Raw genomic sequence first — 6,144 nt, forward strand, 5'->3', positions numbered from 1 at the left:
TTTGACTTCAGCTTAGCTGCTTAGCGAATGCTATATTTAGCCCTTTCCGGCCCGGGTCCGGGTATAGGTAGTAAGTATTGAGACATGTAATTACGTTCGGATCGGGCTACATGCTTGTTGACCAAATTTTGTGAAGATCCTCTGTTAGCTACGATAAGCCACTATAGGATCGTAGAAAGTGTGTTCTCAGTTATTCAAGGAGCGAAAGGGCTCAGCAACACCGACGTGGGCATTCGGTAAAACTAAACCATTTCAAGCGCTCCCATATGCACACCGCATCTTAGGGCTATTTCAATGTAGTATAGTTCTAAAAAAGTGGTTCATTCGCCCCGGATTCCACCCTACTATGGCATAGTCAAACTCTTTGTTCTCATAACAGAGAACCGGCCCTTAGCCTTAGTTGGAAGCTAAGGCATAGGACCTATGCTATGATAGGGTTCTCCGCTTCATCGATCTCCCCTTCCGCCTTTAGTATTTGAATGGATGCTGCTTTAGCTGAGTTGATTATGGAAGAGACCCGGTTAGCCCCGCGGGTGCCCGCATCCTTAGGCAGTATGGATTCTGTTTTAGCTGCTGCCGGCTTCAGCCCATAATTGGGTGGTACATGCATTTGAACCTCTTTTTCCTTAAGGAGCTCCAGTTTGATCAGTACTTCGTTCTTGGGAAGCCCTTCAAGGAATCGTTTCTTTTGTTAAGCAAGCTAGAATGTGTTTTCTGCTGCTATCAGGAGTTCCTGACCCAAGGAGCTACTTCTTCGTTGAGCTATGACCTTCTTGTGATCTACCTGCCTTACTAGCTGTACTGTTGGTCGCTTACCTCTTTCTCCGGATTGGAACTTAGCCCTAGATTCAGTATCTGGTATGAGATGAGTGTATGGTGATACACATTTCCAAAGAGAGAATGGAGGACTGAAAGAAGGCTAAGGAGCTGCTACAATAGCATTAGCGCTTCCAGGCACGCTTGCCTATCACTTCTGCTTCCTTCATCCTACTCTACTTCTCTTTCTTTAGCAAAAGCTTCGGCCTTAGGTCTGAGAGCTGTGGTACTATAGACATCATATCTAGTGAGTCTTATTATTTCTTCGCCTTTGGCTTTCGTCCTCTTAACATGCTTCAGCCTTCATCTTTCTTAGGACTAACGGCTATCTATTCCGGCTTATTTCACTTGAATAGCTTATTTCAAAAGAATAAATAGGTATTCAGTGAGTGACTCTTTCCGTCTTTTGTTTAGGTTCATTACGTGTGAGTTTCGTCTCTTTATCAGTGAAAGTGAATTCGGTTTATTAATTGCTTAAGGATAGTCCTTCCCCCAGGTGTAAAGTCTGATGTTCGATGATCCCCGGGTGAAACCCTCAGGCTCGACTCCCAAAAGAAGGGTAGTCAAAGACTACCTCTTTCTCCTGGCCTGGCTGGCTCTCCTACCTGGGATCCCGACTATCATCCATATCCGTAAGCATTCCAAAACCGACCCTTGTTGGAAGGAAGGCTTACTGCTTTTTGGTTGTTGCAAGGGAATAGCTTAGCTTTCCGGTTGTCTGCTAGCCTGTGTAATAGTAAGTAATAGCCCCCAAGGGCTTATCTTCTTCTAGCATCTCCCGTAGCGGAGAAGGGACCATTGACTTTGCTTCGAATCAATCCTATCATCAGTAGGGGCCTAATGCCAGTCTTCGAGGCAAGCGAATCGAATCGGACTAAAAGGAATAGGTTTCCTATCCCCTAGGTGGCAGAGCTGCCTTTAGAGTTTAGAGTAGAGCTCACTTCCCCACTCGGTTCCTAATCTGTGGATTACTAAAAGACTCCCGATACCGGACATTACGCATTAGACTGATTGGACCACTTAATGGGACCCCTTTGGCTTGGCTATTCTGGGCCTTCTTCTATTCGTACCTGCTTCCGTTTCTCCCCCCGCCATTAAATTCAATTCTTTCAGGTCCAGGCCTCAGGCACAGACCAGAAACTTAACTGATACGAAAAACTAAATAAAGCACAAAAAAAAGTCACTAAACAGCTTTGCTTGCATGGAAGGCAATTGCGTTAGAGAATCCTAATCCGGGGATTTGTTCCAGTAATGGCATAAACGTCCCGGAAAGATCTGATATGAAATCTGATCTGGATCTAACCAGTAACCCTGCATTCAAGCTGAATAAAGTCTGTCTAACTCCAACCATGCTTTTACACACGCACCGTGTACGAAAAGGTTCCTCTCGACTGTCAAGAAAGCATTATCAATACAGGAAGCAAAGAATGCCCGGATGACCCGATTGTACTAGCCTTATTCCATTCCAGTACTGTAATAAGCTAGCACAATAAGGGCCTTCGAGCAGCAAGCCGGGGGGACAGTCTTTTAGTTTTTTAGTTCTTTACTCTACGCTAATAACATAAGTTAGTAGACTAGCTTCGCTCTTCTTATAATGCTTGTGAGTAAGTAACTCTATGAAAGCCCTGCCCTTTAGAGAGCCCCTTCTACTACTATAGCAAAGCTATTGGATTAAAGCTAGGATAGGCGCCTGGGTGCTTTAATGGATTTTGGTAGCGGATCTTGCTGTTAGACGAAGTGGAGCAAGGAAATGCCCTGCCCGAAATAAGGCTACGGAACGTAGTTAGTGCTTCCCAGTTGTGGAGCAGGAAGGTATTCCCTGCTAGTTTTTAAGTTCCTTCTAATCTTCTTTTTTGCGCTGGTTGTTAAAGCTCTTTCTATCTTAGCATTACGAGGAAAATGAAAAATGGAGGTTCAGTCCCTTTATTACAGGGGCGGAGTTGCCAAAGAAAGCTCTTTCTATCTTAGCATTACGAGGAAAATGAAAAATGGAGGTTCAGTCCCTTTATTACAGGGGCGGAGTTGCCAAAGAAAGTATCAGATCGAGATGAAAAGACGCTAGAGATGCTGAAGAAAGAGGACAGATAGGAATGCCAGGTTTGCATTTTTTTGGTATTTTCTGGGAACCTATGTGATTGTGGCTCCAACCTCTAAACCAAGGATGGTATCTAAAAATGGCCAATCATTTGCCGCACCCCCTTACTCTAACATCGAAAGGAGCATATGCTGGGCTTCCACTGTGACTGCCATTGGATTGAAAACTTATAACATGGCGGTGATGAAAGGGCAGGAACAAGTAGTAAAGTTACATGGTCCCTTCTGGTTGCTGCAGTTGTGGTTGTGGGCATTTGAAAGAGTTAAGGACATTAGTCCGCCACCTCATTCTAAACCCTCGGAGGTTTTTCCAGGTCCGAAGGAGTATCTTATGTAAGATTCTTGCACAAGGGATGAGAGCGAAGAAAGCGCATAGGGCGATAAATGATCCTGCACTATCCGTTTTTCACTAAAAGAAAGGCCTTCTTAAATCTTTCTTATAATAAGATTTCATATAATAAGAAGTCGTTAAAGCTAAGGGTTGGCCATTACTATAAGGGAAAGGTAAAGGACTCACTCTAACTCTAGTCAGGAATAGAGAAAGCCGAAGGTTGGATCAAGGGATCGAAATGAAAGACAAATAAAATTCCTATATCCCCTAAGCTGCTACAAATCGAATAGAAAGTGTTGTCGGGCCTACCTATCTCTTTGGAAGAAGGATATCTCATAGTTGACAGATCCGATCTTATCTCCGTCTTTTTGTTCTCTTTTGCCTCCCGAGAATTCACATCATCATTTTTCTATTAGTTAGTAAGGTCTGATCTACTCTATTTCTATATAAAAGCACTGCCAAGTCCAAAGGAGTGAAGCAAGAGGTCTTTAATGAAAGAAAAGGGGCAAGTTCAGAGAGGAATTCCCGAAAGATCTTAAAATCGGATGGGATCCTAAGTACTATGTACGCTAAACTTTTGAGCCCCCGCCTTCCCTAGGAGCAGAACATAAAGGATATCCTTATCTGTCAGGACGGAAGATTTTGTTCTTCATTCGCTTTGGTGAAGACTGATATCAGATAGCCGTACCGTCATCTCCTTCAATTTCAATTTGTTTAATGACCGACCCACTAATACAATAAATTTCCCCGGAACACAAGACCTAGACTTTACAACCCCCGAAAATGAAAACGTTCATGAGAAGCCACAGTTGCATGAAATCTGGTGTGGTCAATCACATCGAAAAGTTGTCTTAACAGCGACATCCATTTTGCACTCGAAGATCTAGCGGGCCTGGGCCCAATTTGAAAGGGACCAAAAGGCAAAACCTATGGAAAGAAATTTCGACATTACTTAGCCCCTTTTCTTGCTTGACAGAGTGTGGTGTGGTGTGAACAGAATGTCCTGTTCAAAACTAGAATTTACTTAGCTTAGAATAAGAAGAAGTTCGAAAGCCAATCATAGAAGGCTAGGCACCTAGATTGCTAGACCCTTTTTTCTTTGCTACCTTGTTCAAAGCACTTTCTATTTATGGTTCTGACTTTATGAATTCAGCTTTTGTTACTTATGCCAGAAATAGAGTCGGCGGGTCGTCCCAGAATCCTCTCTCTCTTCGCGATTTCCTTGACTGTAATCTTACCTTTTTCCGGGACCCGGCGTTTATCGCACTGCTGCCACCAAGAACGCGCCCCCCCGAGCATTTCACAATTCCTTAGAAGAATCCAAATACAGCACATGACGCTTTCCATTAGATTGTCAGCGACAAACACTAAATCATTCCTAGGTACAATGAAAAATTACGTAAAAGAAATGCTAAAACTCCCATACTAAACCAGCTTTTAGTTAAAATTGTTTCCAAAGAGAAAAATCTGGTAGCCTTTCAGATCCCGTTGATCATATAACTGGGAGGGAACGTGTCACATTAGAGGTGAACGATCTGAGATGTCCGATAATTACCACGATGAGGCTGGTCCCTCTTTCATTTTAGTAGACTAAACTATGAATATGAATGAAGAAATGAATGAATGCCGGGCTCTTTCTTTTACTGCTAACCCCAAGAAGTTTCTTAATGCTTCTATTTTCTGTTTCGTCGAGCCCCGTGTGGTCCTCCTTTTAGTGTGGGTTCCATTGGATGAATCTCTCAAGTCAAGGTTCACGTACATAGCAGCAAGAATGGTGCAGCGCCTATTTCTCGTTCTCGCTCGGGAGCCAAAACGAACACGCCTGCTACCTACTGTACTGGACCCTCGACCAGGCATTCTACCCTTGTCGAATCGGAACCAACCACCACTGTATTGCGCTCGAACAGTTGAGCGGCCGCCGGCCAGCTACTTCCGTACCGTACACAGATATAGATTCATTCTTCGTACCTGGTCCAACTTCACAACCCCTCGCGGGTTGGTCAGAAGTCAGTCTTGTTTGGTAGGACTCTATTGGACAAAGCAAAGAAAAGAGAGTGCTCGACCGGCCAACAAAGACCGTAATTACATAGATAACAGCTCCTCCCTTTCTCCGTCTTTAAGGCTTTAAGGCGAACCGTATAGCGGCCGGAAAGAAAGACGACCTCACCTTCTCGTAGATGGTGTCAGTGAGAGCTACTTGAGTATCCTCCGTTGACCTTCTTTTGTAGATAGAATCCTCAATGAGTGGAAACAGGCAACCTTACTAATAAAGGTGCGCTTGTTGAGTAAGGCCTCTTGCAGGAGTGCTAACGCGCGCCCTTATTCTTCGCTTGCTCCGCAGTACGAGCCTCATACAGAGCAGCGCCCCTTTAATATGATGAGGAGAAGAGGTCTTTTCTGCACCAATCTTTATTTACTACTTATCTATTTTGGGTGTATAGCTCAGTTGGTAGAGCATTGGGCTTTTAACCTAATGGTCGCAGGTTCAAGTCCTGCTATACCCAAACCTACCTTACACTATACCTATTTATTAATTAATAAGGATGCGTAGTAACGTTCAAAGATCACTCTTTGGCCTTAAGACTCGCTGAAGCGACTTCGCCCTTTAAGTGAGAAGGGGGTGAGGTAAGGAGTAGTATAAGAGTGGCTCGGTAGGATTTCTCCCAGGGAATTCTGTCACATCCCTATAGTATAGCCAGAGTTAGTCGTTGGAGTTTTTTTGCCCTTTCCATTCCGTTCGAAGATTATGCAAAAAAAAAACTTACTAACGCTTCCCTTTTTTTACTATTTATATAGAATTTAAGAAACTACAAAGTCTCGCTCAAGGAAAAAGTGACAGCTCAGCTACATCACCTCTTGCTTTGTCGCTACCGTTGGGATTACTGAGAACAGGAATGCTATAG

At 43.8% G+C, this 6,144-nt stretch overlaps 1 non-coding gene across 1 annotated transcript; it reads left to right on the top strand.

Moving 5' to 3' along the window:
* Nucleotides 1-5,672: 5,672 nt before the first annotated feature.
* TRNAK-UUU (transfer RNA lysine (anticodon UUU)) lies at nt 5,673-5,745 on the top strand. Its single transcript has one exon. It is a non-coding gene; the product is annotated as a tRNA-Lys (tRNA).
* The last annotated feature ends 399 nt before the right edge of the window (nt 5,746-6,144 follow it).

The sequence above is a fragment of the Arachis duranensis genome, chromosome 7, assembly GCF_000817695.3.
Source record: "Arachis duranensis cultivar V14167 chromosome 7, aradu.V14167.gnm2.J7QH, whole genome shotgun sequence".
NCBI classification, from domain to species: Eukaryota; Viridiplantae; Streptophyta; class Magnoliopsida; order Fabales; family Fabaceae; genus Arachis; species Arachis duranensis.